The 20703-nt window shown below is 35.0% G+C and overlaps 1 protein-coding gene across 2 annotated transcripts in view; it reads right to left on the reverse strand.

Moving 5' to 3' along the window:
- CLSTN2 (calsyntenin 2) overlaps positions 1 to 20703 on the reverse strand; it is a 439150-nt gene that overhangs the window by 32673 nt on the left and 385774 nt on the right. The gene's annotated exons all lie outside the window — the stretch shown is intronic.

The following is a 20703-nucleotide window of genomic DNA, read 5'->3' on the forward strand; positions in this document are numbered from 1 at the left end:
CTTGAGCCATCACAGTCTCTTCATGAGCAATGGCAGTCTTCTTGAGCATCAACTTCCTTTATATATATGTATATATATATATATATATATATATATATATATATATATATATATATAAATCTTAAACTACAGGCATTTTATGCTAGCTGATGGGGGGGTACCCTAGTGTAAACCACAGGACTAAAGGTGTCACGAATCTACAACACCTGTAGCTCTTTAAAAAAGTAAATATTTTAGTCCCACTGGAAAATATCTAATATATTTTACAGGGTGCTTGTGATTTTATCTTTTATTTGACATGGTTGCTTTAAGCCAATTAAGCTCCGATATATTTCTTAGTTCTTTCACTGTAACACAAGGAAATTGTTCAAAGGAGTGTAAAGAAAAGAGATAATCTGAGTTTGGATATGCTTTTTAATTGTCCAAACAAAAGACTGGCTTTGACCAAAACTGTACTGTTTAACTGTAGAGTCGGGTTGTCTAAATCTCAAAGGTTACATAGGTTGATCAACTAGCAAAGCAAAACTAAAACCTGTTTGCCTTTAAGAAAGTTCACATATATGTATTTGAACTGTGTGTTAGCGGTTTGCCTGGACTTCAGTTTTGAAACATCTAGTTAGAAAAGAGATATATAGTAGAGTTTCTGGGCAGGAATATTAGTAATTGCCACTAGAAATTGATAAAAAATTCTCCATACTCCTTATTTTATTACAGCAAATGGTAGGATAGAGAGGAGGACATTGTAAAAAGTAATAACATATTGCAAATGTAAATATAATTAGACATATTATCAGCTTGCAGAAAAGCAGTTAAAGAAAAGGAAATCACTGCAGTTATTGAGCCCATTAATAATAGATGTTCTGTAAGTGTATAAAACCCAATTCCAATTAATAATAACTAAAGAGACAAATTGATTGGGGCAGCTAATATCACAGAGGAGGAAAACCATTTCAAACATAAATTACTGTTATTAAAATTAATCATAGATCACTCTTTCTGTTGTAGATATATAGAGAGAAAGGTTTAGTGCTGTTCACATCAAAATATATTAGGTGTTTGGAATATCTAAAAGATATGTTTGGCTATGCTACTGTTGACAGAGTTTAATATCAGATTTGATTGGAATCTTTCCCAATATTACTGGGATCACTGTTTCCTTATCAACGTAAGCAACGTTTGCCTAAAGGTCAATACACACCAAAGCAAGTCCAACCTATTATATCCAAAGAATATCACTCCACGCCACTTCGGCCTACTGGTGACCTGCGGCTGCAGCTCTCATCTGTCATCTAATATATCCTTGGGACCAGATCTATACTGACCTGGGATATTATACATCCAGGATTCCCCTATGCATGCTACTTCAGATGACAGGTTAGCTGCGGCTGCAGCTCTTATCTGTCATTTTAATATATCCCTGGGACCAGATCTATACTCACCTGAGATACTATATCCTTCTCTAACATTGGTAACCTACTTAGAGATACCTCTCATTTCAGATTATACCGCATGTAATACTTGCAATTACAAGCGCACAGCTACCCGAGGAAGCCCACGACAGGGCGAAATGTGTTGGGTATTCTGGCTGCGCGCAACAAACCCCCTTCTTTTGCATTGGTACTTTGCAGTCCTGCCATCTATGATGACAATACGATATTAAGTAGGTGACCTGTGTCTAGAAGTATTTTCACCGCTGTGTACATTGATGAATGTACTACTGTATTTTTGATAATTATACAAAATACATTACGAAATATTCCCTTAAAAACCTTTTCTGTTCATTGGTTCTTTATCTTATATCCAAGGAAAAACACATCCAAACTAATTCCAGACATGAGGGCTTGGTTACTGGCTACATTATCATACAGTTTGTTTAATTTTCCAGTGCCCAAGAAACCCTTCTGTTTGCATTGGAGTGTAGCTTTGCAGTACACGGGAACTATACCACTTCAGTCTGTTTCTAAAGCAGTGAATCTGGCGTTTACAGAAATATTTGCTGGTGGAGGAGAATCACACAGGTCCATGTGTTTTAATGGCAGTAAATGATTCTCTCCTGGAATGTTCTAGTGAATGTCAGATTCACTGCTTAGTAAATAAACCAGTAAGAAATGTCAGCATAACATGTAAATTTTAGTGAAATGAGCCCATAGCTCTGAAGTTAACGTTTCACTATGCTGTGCATTTCATAGAGCTCTAAATCTGTTGCATGCAAATCTTTTGCCACATGTGAAAATAACCTATGATATTAAAATGCAGATGTGTGAATTGGCTCTAACAAAACTTAGAGTTTCACTCTCTATGTGAGTACATTTTGCTAAACAAAATCGATCTCTATTACTGAAAACATGCACATTTTATTGAACTATTTTTGTCATCAATCATATACATGTAGTCCCCGAGTTAAGGACATGCAGGACGCGGCGGGGGGGGGGGGGGGTTGGTGGTGGATTTGGGTGGTGGTTTGCATGACTTGCAGAAGAATTATTTTGCTAAACACAGCTGAGACTGAGCTCCTTTGCAACATCTTGTAACCAACCATCTTGTGACCAAGACAAACTCTGCAATTGTTTTTTTTTTTTGCATATGACAGCACCCTAAATTTTTTTTTGCTTTGATTGTGATTAGCTCACAGTGAGGATTTTGAACAGTAACTGACACCACGCTGCCTAAAAATATGTTGAGACAAACATCTGTTCTACTTGCATTTATTAAAATAATGTACCTGTTCCGATTTACATACAAATTCAACTTAAGAACAAACCTACAGTCCCTATCTCGTATGTAACCTGGGGACTACCTGTATATACTATTTGCTGTTGACTGTGAAAAAAAAAATATCTCTTTTACTACTTTACATCTCGGCTTCAGGCCTTTGCCAAATTGGATACAAACATTGGTTGTCTGTCCCAAAACAATTTCTCAATCAACTTTGGGATTGAGCTTTACATTATACCTATCATTAACAAGCGGATCACAGTTTAGCCAATCTGGCTTGTGGACTATGAAAAGTGTACAAACCCTCTGCTGTCCACTAATGATTGAGTTTTCCACTGTTTTTATTGTATATTATGTATAGCACTATGATCTTTCACCAGTAGGGAGTGAATGCTAATCTTTTTTTGTAAAACCCAATCAACAAAAAACACATTTATTGCTGTAACAAGCTAATATCTTTCCAAAAGCTGTTTTCAAACTGTTAAACTCTGTAGTTTTCTAAAATTAATACTTGGTAATCCTGCCATGAAGTGTTGTGTGCTAAAACTGCACTTCCATAATCATTCCGTCACCTGGAACCCTGAAGGAGACAACAAGCAGTCATGCCGACACACATAGTAAGCCCATGGTGCACTTAATAATATTAAACATTATTTACATAGTGCTGACATAATACTCAGCACTGTAGATTAAATAGGGGTAACAAATGACAGACAGATACAAACAGTGACACAGGAGGAGGAGAGGACCCTGCCCAGAAGAGCATGTAAACAAGAGGCTAAAAGTAGTATAAGTACAAGTTCAACACAAAAAAACCCAAAAGGTTGGAAGTATGGAGAGAAATGCAAATTGCTCATGATACACAGTGCACAGAGCTTTCTTCCAGATAGAATTTTTCTTCTTCTGTAAGGCAAAGTAACGCTTTCTGCTTCTTAAGTTGTGGTCTTTAGTATGTCTTTGCCTGTTGTGAAATAGCATTAGAGATATAGCCACAGTCTGTGAAATAAGCTTCCTCCCATTGTTCACTGCACCAATGTTTTACCAACAAGTCTATCAAAATTCTGACAGCATAAATCCACATGTAGTTTCTCACAATCACTACATTATACTGAGAACAGAAATTGCTCCTGGAAAAAAAAATGAGTGTGTCATAATTTTCTGTCCTTTTGTCAAGCTGTTCATCAGAATCCACAGTAATATACCAGTAAAAGATCTCAGCAATCACATTTATTTTTAGGGTCATCAACTCTACAAATGACATCTTGCTCAGCTAATTGTACCTTTCTACTGCTTAACTGCTGCTGAAACTCGATTACCTGAGCATGAAACCCTTCATATGCACAAGCCTTGATTATCCCTCATAATCAGAGCTTTTTCAGCAATGCACTAAATGTGACATTTTGTCCTTGGCCAGGTTAACATTTTTTCATACTACTAATGTTTTGTACCAGGCTGCCCATCAAATGGATGTAATAGCTTTCTATTTCTAACAGATATATCTGTTATCACAAGCATCATGGCCAAAGAAGAGCACGAGAAAAATGCTGCAATGAGCTGACCTTTAATCCATAGAACAGACAGGAGGAAAAGCTGTTTCTGAAGGTGAAATAGTCTGCTGAAAATTGAAAGTAAATAGATTGGCAAAATCGAAAACTTTGTTGAAATACAAAATAATGTGGAGCAACCTTGTGGCCTAGGAGATGTTTCTTAGCTGATCGTATCTCTCTAATTCAGAACATAGTGTCAGCTAATTCATCATCTGTCACTCCTAAAGCAGAAAAATAATCTATGAAACAACTGCTTATTGAAAAGAACACTGATGCTCATGTATAAAAAGATGAGAAAGAGAAAATGGAAAGTTTAGCCAAACCAGCCAATTAGACACTGATGACATTTTTTTGCACTGAAAAGAAAATGAATTGCAGGGCATGCAACATGAATTTACAATGGCTCTTCTCCTTTACATAAGGGACTAGATGGATTTAAAAATGAACATAAAATATATAAGTCTAAGAGCCATTTCATGCCTTTTTATTATTCATTACAATGATAAGAACTGACACATCGCTATGTGATAGGGTGCATTGTAGGTGTGCATTTGAGCGTTGATGAAAAGCAATGCATCTCTAATGCATTTACATTACATCATACCTTACCACATGGTAATGCACTGCTTTGTGATGCAAAGCATTGTCAGAAAGGATGCAAGTCCATTGTTTGTAATGTTGTGCATTGCCCGCCCTCTTACAGTTCTAACATAAACTAACGCTATGGCTACTGTCAGCCTTATTTTATAGCAAGGGAGGTGGCTTATTTAATACCCCACAACATTGGTCCTTCCAGGACCAGACAGCTGACCATTATTCAAAGGTCATGCAGTACACTATGGGTTGAAACAGTTTGACCCTGCACTTAAATTTGCTCCTATATGTGAATTTGGTGAACTCATCACAAAACAATACTTGGTGCAAATCCAAAACACATCTCTAGGATGCTGGGGGAAGTGAAGCTAGGAGGATGCAGAGTCTAACATTACATTGCATTAAGTGCTTATCCACATAGTTTGGAAGCTAAAATTTGTAGAAAGTATCTTTTTGTCTACTTTTGTTTGTCAATTTTAGAAGAATAATAAGTGTAATTCATTTTGACTGATTTGTTTGCTTTGATAGTTTCCATAAATACTAAGGTTCACCCACCAATCATAGAATCACTGTGGCCATAACAAGTATCAGGTTCTTCTGAATTATTTGTATAAGGAAAAAAAAACATGATGATTGTGATTGGGATACCAAATGGTGAGAGTAACACTTGTTCAGCTGTATAAATTGATATTTGAAAAGATTTTCTCTTGCTTTCTGTTATGTCTTTGTGACAGAATGTGAAGGAAATATGAGACAAATATATTTTAATTAAACTAAACTATTATTTCTTATGCATTTCCTGTCAGTTTTTACAATTAACTTCAAATTACCTCTCTTAAGTGTATATAAAGAATGAGAAATCAAAATCTTTAGGATCTTTGCAAAAGATCAGACTAAATCAACATGAACTTGCTCCACACAGATTTCTATGCCTGTATCTCCTTCTGCAGAGAGAAAACACTAAAAGACTGTTTACACCTCTCCCTGTGCAATAGCATATTGTATATGGTATAAGTATGTATATAACCATTATTTGGAATAGAACCCGGTGCACATATCCAGTGAAAAAAACAATACAAACCCATACGTTTGCTATAACACAACACACAGATGTGAATTTTCTATGTATTGAGGTATATTGCATTACCATAAACAGTACAAGTATGCCTTTTTGTTAATTGATTGGAGTAAATGGGCCATAAATAAACAGTACAACTGCAGTTTAAATGGGTTTTTCATACACCCACTGATCTATCTGACTTTCATATACAGAAAGAACTTGAACTCTTGATAGACATATCTTTTATTTTCATTTAGGTTTATTTGCATGTTTTTGCTGACATGTCATATGCATCCAAAATGGCAACTTGCACTGAGTGATTGCATCGAGAACTCCTGCTGAGGAGTTGTAATTAGAGGACCTAATTTCTGCAGATGTGTTAATTAGCTCTCATTCGTTTCAAGCAATGCAAATTGTATTTCAGAAATACTGAACTTTTGTAAGTTTTGATATGTTTTGGTCTAGGAGTTCATTAAAGGCAGCTGAATAAAGAAAAGCTTAAAAAACAGTTATGCAAGTTTTAGAGAGATAGAATGTTTATTTGCACATTTACCAAGCTCTACAAAGAATCTTCTGAAATCTCAAAATACATAGATTTGTTCCCCATTGCTCCATACATTATGTTAATACAGAGGATTAAGATACACTGCATGGATAATGGGGGAGTCAGGGGACTATTTCTGCTTCTCTGTGGAATGATCAAAAAACAAAGTAAGAATAATAAGATAATTCATAACGAATTCAATTCAAGCTAGGATTTTCAAATATATGTTTGCTCAACTCAGACCTAATCAAAACCTCTTGTAATATTGAACAATTCACAATGACAGTTCAGAGCATGTCAAAGTTATATTTTGCACAATGATCTCTATCATCTTTAATTATCTCAATCCGAGAGTTTGCATGTCAGGATTTAACACGGAACAATGCATAAGTGGATAATATACTCTGAATCAAAGTTCTTTTAACCTAAATATTTATACTGTGTAGGATTTTTTATTTGTACCAAATTTGTACCAACAATACAAATTGTTACCAACAATACAAATAGAAAACATTTTTCTGGAAGATTTTCTTTGCAACTTTGATGCAGACGATGGTAAAGCCAAATGTCTAATTCTAAAAATCACTAATAAATAAAGTGAAAAAATATTGAATGTTAGTTGAACTATTGACTGGGTGGCCACATGCAGCTTGAAGGACTGGACTTTATAGTTTATATACCATCTGTCTCTAGAATCTTCAAAGTTTCAGATATAAGTCAGCTCTTTTATGTCCTGGACATCAGCAGTTTAGAATTACTTTGCCAAAATTCTGATCGCAATATCAACTGTGATCAGCAAGGCACATATATATTTATAATAAAACAACCGATTATCAGGTGAAGATCAGATGAGCACATGGTGATTGCAGTTTTGATTGGGAACAGGGAATCTATTGTTTGATCATCTCATCCTAAAAATCATGAGAACACTTCTGTAAAGGTTGACCTTCTGCCTGCAATGTAACTTTATACCAGCTTGCCAATGCCATTGATGGAGTATTGAGGAGTTTCTTTAAAAGAATATTGAGGAGGTAGGCATCATAGGATTTTAAAATCGGACAACATAATATACTGTATTTGTAAATGCTTATCAAATGTTGAAGGGACACAGCTTTAGGATTTACTAGCATAAGTTATTAGAGCTTTTAAAATTATTTGGAGCCTTCTGAGCAAGAAATGCCATAACAATTAATAGAATATATCAATAATGTCAACTGCGCAAAATTGATGCAACTGGTACCATAGGGTGTAGTTTAAAATGACTCATTTATCATGATAAAAGTGTGGTAATGACAATATTGCAGCAATCAGGCTGACCTTGTAAAATCTGGCAAAAAGAGTGGCAAAGCAAAATGTTCCTGTAGCTACTGAAAACATTTTCTTATTATGTTGCTAATATAACACAATGCTAGGAAACTGCCAGGTTTAAAATTAGGTATGAACATATAATATATAAAGTATACAGTGTATAATAGCGTGCAGCAGAGAAATCAGGTGCCACTGGGTCTAGCAGCTTAATTATTTCATCAATCTTTTCTTTTGTGGTATATATGTACATTATTAGAATTATATTAAGAGAAAATAACACATTTAATAGCACAAGTGGAGATTGAAGTATGGGGTCCTTGTTCTAATACTGTATTATAATGTTCAGGTCATACCAACAGGGAGCATGACATTTTATTGTCCTCCAAAAGTGTACTGCTGGTTGGTGTATTATTTAATGTGCCAAAAGGCACGCCACTTCTTGCACAGGTCACTATTTAATAACATCAAAAGCCTAATGACTGCCAGTCTGTCAGCAAAAAATATACATTCAAATACACTTAGCATGAAGAGAACATAATGAACAAGTGGATGCTGAAGGTAGCCATAGAGATACTGCAATTATGGGTTTTACAGAGTTTTTCCAATCTCACTTACAAGGCATTGAAAATGTACTGTGGAGTGGGTGAATGTTATAATAGATTTATAAATGGTTTTTAAAGTATGGTCTTGAAAAAGTTGAATGCAAGCTTTAACCTTTTTCCTCCAAGGTCACATTTCTAACAGAACACGTGTTTCCAGCTCAATCAATTTCATCCTGTCAAGGATAACATTTTTCTGAAGTTTCTACTGCTCCACTCCATATAAGAAGCATTAATAACAAAAGAATGACAGAGGTGTGCACAGTGTGTGATGTGACCTAAAATGAGGTCTGTGAAATTGTTCTTAAAGGTCTTTAGATGGTTAAATATACAGTGATGCTGGCCTATATAGATACTAAACCAAAGAGAATTAGAGCAATGTGATTGGTGAAATGTGATTGGTTGCTATCGGTTCGCTGTGTTTCTAGATGTCCAATATTAATCACCCACTAATTCACTGGTATGTGTCAGACAATGCTTGTTGTTTAGCTAATGTATATGGCACTGTCTGATTGTACCAGCACAGAGTGTGCTACTGGATGGTGGGTTTTATCCAATAATTCTCCCCAGATGTGTAAGTTGGTGTCTATATTTTATATTTTAGCCAAAGCCAACAAACTAGGCCCCTTATTTCTTATTTCGGTGAGAACCTTTAGGCAGAACCCTGGAACCTTCAAAGAACTCCATATATAAACTCAAAATAGAGGAACAGGGGAGGAGAAGATGTGAGGGCTTATCATTTACTTTTATACCATCAGGTTGGCTGGTCTTATGTGATGGAAACTCCACGGGCTGCACATACATAGAATGGGCTGTCACAAACAAGCCTGCATGCAGCAAGAAAATGCATGTCCTTGATGGCTGAAACTTGGGAGATTACCGGTATTAATTATCTATATTATCCAGGCTGTCACCCTTACTACTAGATGTTAGGCTAAAACCTGAACTTTGCCCACAAAGGTTGTACATAGGGGTTTTGCAGAAGTATTTGGCACCAACATGAGCCATGCATTGGTCTCTTCTATATTTTTTTGTTTTACCGAGTGTTTTTTTCTTGCAAGGGGCGATATACCCAGCAGCTTTATTTTCTCTCTGTGATATCTTTACCAGGCTTGTACAATTCTTACATGAGATGGGGCTGGAAGGACAGTTTTTACTAATGAAGTTGTATGCCACTTCTCCCAAGTGCCCTTTTTTGTGCACTGTGTATCTTATTCGTTAAAGGTCCCTAAGACTGGAGAACATAGACTACCATGGAAGAACCGGGTTGTTCCAACAAATCTGGAATAGAACATTTGCCAATAGGAAATTATTTTTAAGATATCCACTCCAGGTTTGTTGGGTCACCCAGTTTCTCCTTTTCACCAGTCTTGGAGAGCTCTAATGAATCAGGTCCAGCGTGTAGGAAGGCTCATACACTTTAGTATTTTTTTCTCGGGAAAAAAACATGCATCTGGAGATAGGACAGAAAAGGGTGTGTGGTAGAAGGAATGTTGTAGTCCCGCACAAGGGCTGACATTGCTGTTCAGGATTTCTTTACAGCAAAGGTACTGTGTCATCAGTTCATTACAGGAAAGTAAACAAATAATATAGAGATATTTATATCTGCAGTATTTTAAAATCTAATGTAAATGTTAAAAAAAGTAAAACAGACAGAAAAACAATACCTTTTGTAACAATTAGTGTATACGATTGTTTGGCAATATGTGAAAAGCTAAAGAAGCAATAGGATTGATTGCAATCCCTACACAATATTCCAGTTTTAAGGAATAAGGGAAAAAAATATAAAATGCCCATGAAAGGGTCTGGTTTAGATTAGAAAATTAGATGGAGCCCCACACAACTGTTTATTCATTTATTGCGAACAAAAAACCCATAAAACATTACATCTTTAAGACATACTATAGTCATATTAAAACGTTGCCTTTTAGTAACATTGAAGCTACAACTTTCTCACCCAGCTCACTGCAAGACAATAGATTCTGCAGTGGAATTTGTGAATGGATAAAAGTGTCTCATTTAAAGTTGTTTCCAACTGACCTAAAACAAAAACCTATTGTATATGCAAGCATCTGTTGAATACTATATAATACTAACACTATATAAATGAGGTTTGTACACCTATACTTACATTTCTTTTCACTATTTCAACTATCTGTCCCTCCGGTCTCTCCTTATCCCCTGAGAGCAATTTTGGTGACATTGCAATGTTCAGGGGATTTGAATTGGATTAGCTTACAAAGCAAGGTGGCCAGCACAGCTGGCTCTATATACACTTTCGCATTGATCTATGGGTAATATTATGGTTTTTACATTTACATTTTACATAACCTGCAAATGTGAAAATTTCCTACATCAAATTTCAACATCAAACGTCAGAATTTCAAAATAAAACTAATTTAGACAAAATATCTACATGTCTGATTACATATTACAACCCGCAAATAATAAAATCATCATCTTTACAGAGTATGAAGAACTGTATACACATTTGTTTGTTTTGTTTTTTATTAACTTACATTTGTATTCTATTCAATTAAAATTACTTAATGAAGTTAGGAATATTTACAACAAATATAGGGCATATTTTTTAAGTCTAAAACAAACTGTTTTGTATATATAAATGTTTGGCTTATTTTGATACAAGTTTCTGTAATACAGAAGAAGCAGCCAAGTGAAAACATGGGATTTTACAACATCATAGAAAGCAGACAGGAAAAGGAATGGCATTGGAATTTCACTTTGATCTATAGCTTGGGGCATTAGCATTTTCTACTCAGTGTCCATGTTAAGATCAAACAGTAGATTCTGCTGTGAATGCAGCAGCTGAGCTCTAGCAGCTGGCTTTAGAACTTGTCCCCCATTACTCTGGTAATTTCACAGGTGAGATCAGTGAACTGCTATAGCTATTCAGGAAACATACAAGTGTGCTAAAGTCAGAAAGTCCAGGTAATTTACATTAATGTTAGTTTTATGTTCTCCATTTCAAGTGGAACCCAAAAAGCCCCTCACATCTTTTTCTGTTAGTGTCTGATAATCAGAATTAATATTATTAATTAAGTTACATATCAACAACAAAGCTAGATTACAATATATCATTATTTAATCCATTAAAGAGCCATCAGGAATGGATAGCAAGGTGTGAATGGGTAATACTTTGTGTAGCTTCCTGTAGGAGGTCAGTGAGTGATCGGTAAGCCTTGAACCTCGATAGGAAGCTCTGAGCAAATCAGAATTTTGGGGGTATTTTCTCACATTGGCATTACCTAACCATTATTTCTTGACCATGATCATTATTTATTGTCTCAATATTAATATCCTGGATTCATGTAACAAAGGTCAAAGCTTAACTAACTGGTATGAACAGGACCAAGAAAAAATAATTACCCCTCTTGTGATCTACAATCATCTATCTGTGCCTTTTTTTCGTTCACTCCCCAGTCTAGATCCTTTTCAATTTTTTCTGCCAAAAGAGCAGTTCTCTCATTCAACCTTTATTCACCCCTTACAGCACTTTTTTCCTAATTTTCCTCTCTTTTCTAGGCTTAAATCATGTTACTCTTTGTGGTTCCACCATGCTCTTAGCCACCTACTGTATTCCAATGGTACACAATCATATTATACTTAGTCCCATTAAACATCTCTCCAGGTTCAGATACCACTGTATAAATATTAACTTGCCCCAGCCCATTATCATCATGTGTTCTGTGATTTACTCCTTTACACTTTTTTAAATCACTTTCCCTTGTCTTTGATCAGCTTACCCTCAGCCTCCCTTCCCTTTTATCTGTCTATGATTATCTACTTTCATGCTTCTCTCATATTCTCTAGTGCTTGAGCAGCTTACACGACTCCTTTAAATCACCATTCATTAAACATTCTGCTTTTTTGTGTCTTTGAGTGTTCCATTTGGGTCAAGATGTGACTAATAGGAATTACAAATACACTCAATTTGATGATCCATTGAAGTAAAACCATACCCCAATGTTGGTGACTGGTAGTAGGAGTACAAAATACCAATAAATTGCTGATTAGTCAGAGTACAGTATTTGTCTACATCATGGGTAAGAGGTAATAAGAATTGTTGTGGATTAATAATAATTAAATACAAAAGTACAAATGCCACTTCTTTTGTGGTTTGTAGGGTACCAGTGACAGTAATAAATAAACCAAAAGCACTGGAGTCCATTGCAGTAATAAAAGAACCCCTAGCACTGGTGCGTAATATGTTGGCACTACATAAATCCTGTTTATTAATAATCATAATAATAATAATTGGTGTTTGTCCAAACTCCATGTCCCATGCCACTCCTCACTGTGATGTCACAGCCAGGTCTACATACGTACCACCTGATCACTCCACCTGAAAAAGTTTGTGGAATGCTGGAACATTGACATTAAAAAAAACATTCTTCATGATGTGAAGACATGTAGGTTCTATTCAAAGCAGGTGTATTTTACAGCGACTGACAGGCAATAGTTTAGGGACCATTGTGTTGGGGCAAGAAGAGGCTACCAGGATGCTCTGAATGGTAACATTTACAATATTGCCTGTAAATAAGGACTTAGCACTCTGGTATTAGGCAGGACCAGAAACATGAGTTCTGTAGTCCTGTTTTACCATTGTGTATTAAAATTAAATTCTCTTCTCTCCAAAGATTGCATGCCCCAGTAGTGCTTTGCCTAAGCACAACTAATAAAACTTTTTAAATAAAATCTGAAGAATCTATAGTGAAACATTTTAGGAATTTTGAGAAGCTAAGATAGGAAATTTAGTATATATGGAGGATAATTTCTAATAATGCTTGCATCGGTCAAGCGTTAAAAATGTGAAATAGTCTAATAATACTAATATAGTAGCAATATATTTGTAAACTGTTTGTAATAAAATAAATAGTGTGTTTAAATATTACCCTAAAAAGTTCCTTTTTCCACAGCCATTGTACTGATACATTGTATAAACTGTTGTAGGATTGATTGTTATTAATACACTTTAGAACAAAAATGTATCCTTTTGTGTAGAACAACCTTTTGATATGAAGTTTTTTTTCTTGAACATTAGCATTGTAAAACATGAAAAAGGTTCTGTATGTTAATATACAAATACATATGCCAAAATGCCACATTTTGTGGGGTTGACTAAAAAAAACTTATACAGTACATGGCAATTGTAGTTAGGCATAAGAGTAACAAAATCATCATTATCAATACAGCTGTAGAAATTAAAGATAGAATTAAAGATAGAAATTTGGCAAAGTGCTCCTGAATATTATTGTAAAATGTTTGCCGCTTTATAATATATGCTATACAAATACGGTATATTTTACTTTTATTGACCAGGAATGCTTCTTCATAAAGTATAATATTAAAGTCACTATATAAATAATAATAATAATAAAGTATAAATATTATTTGTAATTAAATGAATATGAAATAAAAAAAAATAATAGGTTGATACTTTCTCTCATAACGTTTGCAGTATAAACATCAGCATGTTTTCTTTTTTTATAATGTCAACACATACAGCACACAGTACAGTAATTGTTTTATGTATATGCCAGGCCCATTAGACTAGCTATTAATTCAATTAGTTATCAAAAGGCCAAGAATGACAGATACGTGAATAATTATCACCCTGTGGATTTCATAAACAGTGTGGCTCCAACCTGAATAAAAAGGAAAAATATTATGCATGAGTGAATAATATTCAGGCACTAACATAAACATATTTTTGACAGGAAATTTAGCAGAATTGTCAACATAATCTATAGATTGTAAAAGAAGAATGGTAAACAGAAATCATACAAACACAGTCTAAATTAAAGGAAACCTAAGAGTCAGAGGATATCTACCTAAAGAAGACTTGAGAAATTTGCATTTCCTGTGACTCGTTTCTTAAAAAACTGCTTCTTTACTTCTGTCCAGTCGCTGCAAAAATTCATATAGTTCTAGGTGTGTGGCTCAATCACTTAATGAGATCAGTACATATAGGACAATATAGGACACATGTGGTAGCAGATAAGGGGGTCAGCAAGTAACCGACGCAATCTGATCAGGGAATTTATGCAGCAGCCAACCAGTGCAGCAGCCAAATTGAAATAGCAGCTTTTCAAGATAAAAATTCAAGAGGCAAACAGCTAAATACAGGTGAACATGTGAACCACAAAAATGGCTGTCCAAAATGAACAATTCTGTGGTTGATAAAAAGCGAATAAAGAGAGTTAGAAATGTTCTGATGTTATGATTTAAAAAGTGATGTTTAACCCATGTTCTTCAAAATAAAATAGAGAAATATGACAGGATCTGGGACCCCTGGAATAAATATAAGGCACCCACTGCAGACAATTAAAGTGGCTTATATTTGGGAATGTTTCGACCCCTCCCCCCAAGACTTTTCCCCTTTGTCTTATTCCCTTTGTTGTTTTGTCTTGTCTCCTATTTGTCTATTCTGTCGTGTTTCGTTTTTTTCTTTAGAACTACTGGTTCAGACTCTGGATACACAAGCTGCTCAGGAGATTTTATGTACACTGTTTCTTTTTTCTTTATTATGTTTTCCCAGTTGGATCCTCCTTATTTTGTTTTGGACCTTTTGGAATTTTTGCACTGTTATTCCAGTTGATTGATTCATCTTGTATTCTGTTGAATATTCTTTTATGTTGAAAAAATAATAAAAAATATTGAAATATAAATAGTGATGTTTAGTCCCCTAATTAGCTAAATTAATGTTTTTGTAGGGAACAACAAACTGTCAAAATTCTGCTAGCCGCTTCTAAAATTTATTGTCTGTATTTAAAAAAACTAGGACAGAGCTAAACATCAAACTAATTAAGTTGAAAGATAGATTGATCCTGAAAATGCTTTAAAATGATTTTGTCGTACAATTAAAAAACAAAACATGCTCACAATTAACTTCTATGAGTTTAATACCCTTGCTCAAGGTATGAATTATATATTCACTCTCTAGAGATGCTGCTGGTATTCAACATGAGTGTGAGGAGTGGACATAGCAGTGTGCCACTGTATGGAGCCCCCGGCACACCTCAGGCAATAGGGGCCCCCACAGAGGCTTGCACAGTCCTATATCCATCTGCACTTCCGCCATTCTTCTCTAAATGTCTAGCGTGCATTCCCTAAAAACACTGTTCGCACAGATCAGCTATCCATCCCTTAGTACAAGGCTAGAAAGGTGACATGCTTTTTTCTCTTAGAATTGCTGAGCCTGTTAGGGACTCGGAGGGGGCAATAGTTAGTTCTGCACAGGTGCTATATATCTTAATTGTGCACAGAGCCCACTGTTCGCTATCCACCACTCATAAAATTCCAATAATGTGTACCCTTTTGTGGGACAGTAGTAATGTGACAGCGCAAGTCCCAGTGGGAGACCAGGTATACAACATACCTGGAAGACATGACTATCCCCAACATTTGTAGTCTACAAAGCAGCATACTAGATCGTTAAAGCTAGAGGTAAAGAGTGTTACCTTATGCAGATTGTATTTTTAACCTTTAGAATAAAGCTTTTAAATACTCTGAAACAAGCTTCAGATATTTTAATGTTCACATGTTTAGAAGTTTAAAGATCTTCATTTAGTCAATTCTATCTAGTACACAGGTCACATATTTTACAGTCCCAATATTTCCAGTAGGAAGCCTGAACCTAATTTTATAACAGAGCCATCCCACATTTTGCCTACAATTACAGTATGCCTGAACTAAATAACTGCCGGGAAAGTCTATGCACCCAAGGATCTTTGGCAGTAGGAAACCCTGCTGCGTCCTCCTTCTCCTTATTCTTGATCAACCGATTTTTGCATTGATTTTAAAACTTGAAGCACCAATTCCAAGGTGTTTTCAATGATTTGGGTTGCTATGAATCTATTCTCCAAAATGGGCTTCCACTCCACCTCTTTACATCTCTTCATAAGGCCTTCCATGTGCATTTTTGAGCAATTTCTGCGCTATTATGGTTTAGCTCAACATGAGGTTTGGGAACTATTATCTTCATTGGGTTCAATTTACACAATACATCCATGCCTGTCATGGGTACAGTCATTTCTGCATTGTTTTGCACTTGGATCCCATGCTTGATTTCTGTGCATCTGTACTGTTCAGCCACTTCAAATTACCCAGAAATGAGTGTCAGATCTTACTTTCCACATGTTTAGACTTTCTTTAATTCTTTCTACTCCATTTTACTGAGGTCATGTCCAGTAAACATGTTCAGTATTTAAACCTGCTCAGTGTATTGGATGGATGCCATACCAACAAACTCTAAATAAATGTTTCAAGGCTTTTGTACTTTGATCTCTACTCCAGTTGTGATACTTAAGATCCAGCTTTTCCCTGTGTCCTAATGACCCTCCTTATCAACATACCCTAACATTTATGCCTGTGTGACTATTTCTTTCCCAGATAAAACTGTACCACACATTGTTTATGTCTACTATTAGCTGTTCATATTAAAACATGACCCCAAAACAATACAGATATCAAATAAAAAGTTCATCCCAATACATGAACAGAAAAAAAACAATTACTATTAGTTGTTGCCACTCTGAGTGTGACCAAGTAACATAACCTGGGCAATTATAGGTTTGTGAGATTGTACAAAAATTGAGATGAATAATATGTATGTAATTCTGAAATATTGTGCAATTTTGCTATTTCCTTTCTGAGATCTTCCTGCAACATCCAGTGACATTTCTCAAACTGCCATGGAAAGGCACTGACTACTTCATTAGTGCCTTATCAAAGATAGTGCTTTTTGGGGGGGTGAAAGGCCTGCTTTAAGTTAATGTTTTGTTTTTTTTGTTTATTGGTTTTCATATATAAACATCACAAACACCATATAACAAACTCATAACCAATGATAAATAATTAATATGATATATGACTACAGTCACGTAAGAAAAAATATTCAGCTGCAATATTAACAATGAAATTCATTATAACAGCTATGAAAATAAATTACTTTTCTTTATTTAGACCTAAAACCAGAAGGATGCAAAATGTAAAATATGCATAGTAATAATGTTTCAATAAAGGTCTTTGTTCTGTGAGAAAGTTGGCTGTTTTTAGTCCCCTCTTTCTCTCTTTTAATGGACCTTTATGATTTATATCACACATTACTGTTAATTATATCCAGAATAATATTTCTTTGTGTCTCTGTAATTCATTACAGAGAAGGAGTTAATTTCATTACTAGCTGAAAAAAAGCCAAGTAATACAATATTCTTTCCACTGTATAATGCGTTTTGTTTTTGACCATAGGGATTTTAAGGTATATTTTTGTTTTAAGAGAAGGTGAGCACTTTAGATTACATTATTCAACGAAAAGGAGTTTTGTTTAACACAATGCCTTGAGGCTATTCAATACCCAAACAAAAATCAATCATACATGCTTCCCAACAGATAGGCCAATACCTTCCTCCTTTCCTCACCTACCACAATGTCATGGAGTCCTTCAGTGCATCAGAATACAGCACTACAAAAATACTCATTCTTGGTGTAGAACATGTGCTGCGGATATTCCACAAACAGAAAAGATGTAAAAGTACTGTTTGAGTACAAGACATGGAATTTCTGACTTTTAAATGTAAAATGTACTAAAATGGGAATCTTTAGTAAATGTAATAATTCACTTTTAATTCACAATTTAATTTAGCAATGAATATTTTATCTCATTTTACAATATGCAAAAAAAAGATGACTTTTGAAGTGTGTGATTGGACAGTGTAAGAGCTTTACCTCATTGACCAACTGGGTAAGTTATGCTTTGCGTATGCCTTGATTATTAACTTTATTCCTTTAGGCTGTAATATTCAGTCAATAAACAGGGTCCACATCTTATTAGGGCAAGATTATCTTAGATTTGCTGTCTTGGCGCCACCCTAGACTTGTCCTCACCTTTACATTTACCATAGCTGAGCATTTGCTGTCAAAACATACAAAACACAGTTGAGTCTACGTTAACAGTTATTACTAGAGGAACTGTTGTCACAATGAAACCAACAAATGATACCAACTGAACACCAGAAGAGTTATTACCAAAAACCCAAATATGGACCCCTTTTTCCATATACAGTCATAAGAAAAGAAAGTACACCTTTTCGCTAAAGGGATAAAAGGACATTTCCAAAAAGTTTTCTAGTCGGTCATTCTATAGTGTGAAAGAATATTTAGAAGTGGATATCATTCAAGACTGTTACCAATATTCCCTGGTGTGAACGTTCCAGTAAATTCACTAGAAGGTCTGACCATACAATGGAAATTTAAATTGCAGAAAACTCAGTCTGTTAAATGGTAAAGTTCATGACAATACAATTAGAAAAATACTGAACAAGTACAACTTGTTTGGAAGGGTTTCCAAGAGATTGACTCTTCTCTGTAAAAAAGGACATAGCAGCATGTCTTAGGTTTGCAAAGTTGAAACTACAAGTCTTTTGAAACATTGTACTTTGACCAGGTTACACCAAAGTGGGAATGTTTGGCTGTAATACACGGTGCCACATTTAGAAACTGCATTTGAGCACAAACACCTCATACCAACTGTCATATACATTGTGGAGAGGTGATGATTTGGTCTTGTTTTTGTATACAGTCACTGCAAGGTACCCAGGTCTTGACCCAGGAGTAAACCATGAACCCCTCTCTATATCAAAGTACCATAAAGTCAAATGTGAGGCCATCTGTGTGACAGGTCAAGCTTAAAAAACTCTACAACAGAATGGCTGAAAAATTAAAGAATGAAAAAATAAAGTGTTCCAATGGCCGCCGTGAACCTGATTAAAATGCTGTGGCTGAAACTTCAGTGAGCTAAGCTCAATAAACCTCAATAAACCGAAGCAATGTTTAAAAGAGTAGGTAAAATTCTAGCACAACAATGTTAATGATTGATAAAGTCATACAAAAATTTTCACATATAGCTTATCCATTTTTCTTAAACAAATAATGACATGATGGAATCTGTTGTGTTTTCTTGCATACCCTAAATAATGAGTGTAATCTGCTGTGTTGTTTTACACCGGAGGTTAAAAAATTTTAGAGCCTGCTAAGGACCAGATCATTTTTTATTTTATTATGTCCCAATATGTAAAACCTTAAAACCTATGAAGTGTACTATCTTTTTCTCATGATTTTAGTGCTCACAGGTATTTACACATCTATAACTCCCTTTGCTTAAATAGTTGTGTGACAATGGCATATTTACAGTACGTATGTACAACTTTCACAGTTATTTTCCCACCTCTGTCTCTGATAAATTAGCAAAGGTCACACAAACACTTGTGGTAATCTAGCCATGGGGATACCAGTCTGGTAGTGCATAACTCTCATTATATATATATTTATATTTATCGGAATATATACTACTATCAGTAGTCAGATTACAAAAGATACATTCACTTGTGTGGATATTTTCCATCTGAATCCCAGCCAGATTAGGGTCAAATTTTTAAAGTTAAAGGATGCCCATCTTTATCTCATAAATAGCATCATTTAGCATCAAGCCAGTGTAAATTTACTTTCAGGGTTGGGTACATAACAAGTGTGCTTGCATCATTTTACAGATCTTTAGGTATAAAAACATGTCTTACATATGTGCAATAGCTGTGTTTTGTGATGCTTTGCTGGGAATGCCTGTTAAAAAAAACACACTTCCATATTTATGGAAAACAGACCAATATGTAAGGCAGATACAAATATTTTATTGCTTTAACTTTGATTTTTTTAGGCTTTCCTATTTACATCTACATCATGAAAATTGCTCTTTACAACTGATGGTAAATTTTTTCTGTCTTTTGGAATTCACAATATTAATGTTTTCAGAACAAGTTCATTTTGCCATTGTAATGGCCTCTGTTACCCAGAATGTTGACATAGCAACCATTCTTTGACTTCCGTAAAGCAAAACAACATAACTGCACCTTTACAGTTGAAAAAGGTTTTGACATCCACATAGTTAGCCTCTATTCACAAACTAATTTCTGTTTATCTACGGATGGCCTTGGTAAACAATTCATGTTATGGGCTTAAATAAATATAGCCTTTAAAGAACAAACTGGAAATCTGCAATGTAGCTATATTTTTTTGCTTTTAGTTAGATTTTCTGCCCACACTATTGTTGGATTTAATGCAGTTGAGGGAAAAAGGTTGATGAAAAGTTCTTTTTGACGTCCATGAATATTGATCTATGGTCCTATTCATACTGTTGCCGGTGAAGACGTGGCTGGTATGCATTTGTTCTGTTAAAAGGATTTCAATTAAAGTCAGATAAAAAACTGTATGGGCTAAGAACATTCTGTTTCTGAATTACACATCTTTTCAACCAAACATAAA

The sequence above is a fragment of the Pyxicephalus adspersus genome, chromosome 4 (assembly GCF_032062135.1).
Source record: "Pyxicephalus adspersus chromosome 4, UCB_Pads_2.0, whole genome shotgun sequence".
Lineage (NCBI taxonomy): Eukaryota > Metazoa > Chordata > Amphibia > Anura > Pyxicephalidae > Pyxicephalus > Pyxicephalus adspersus.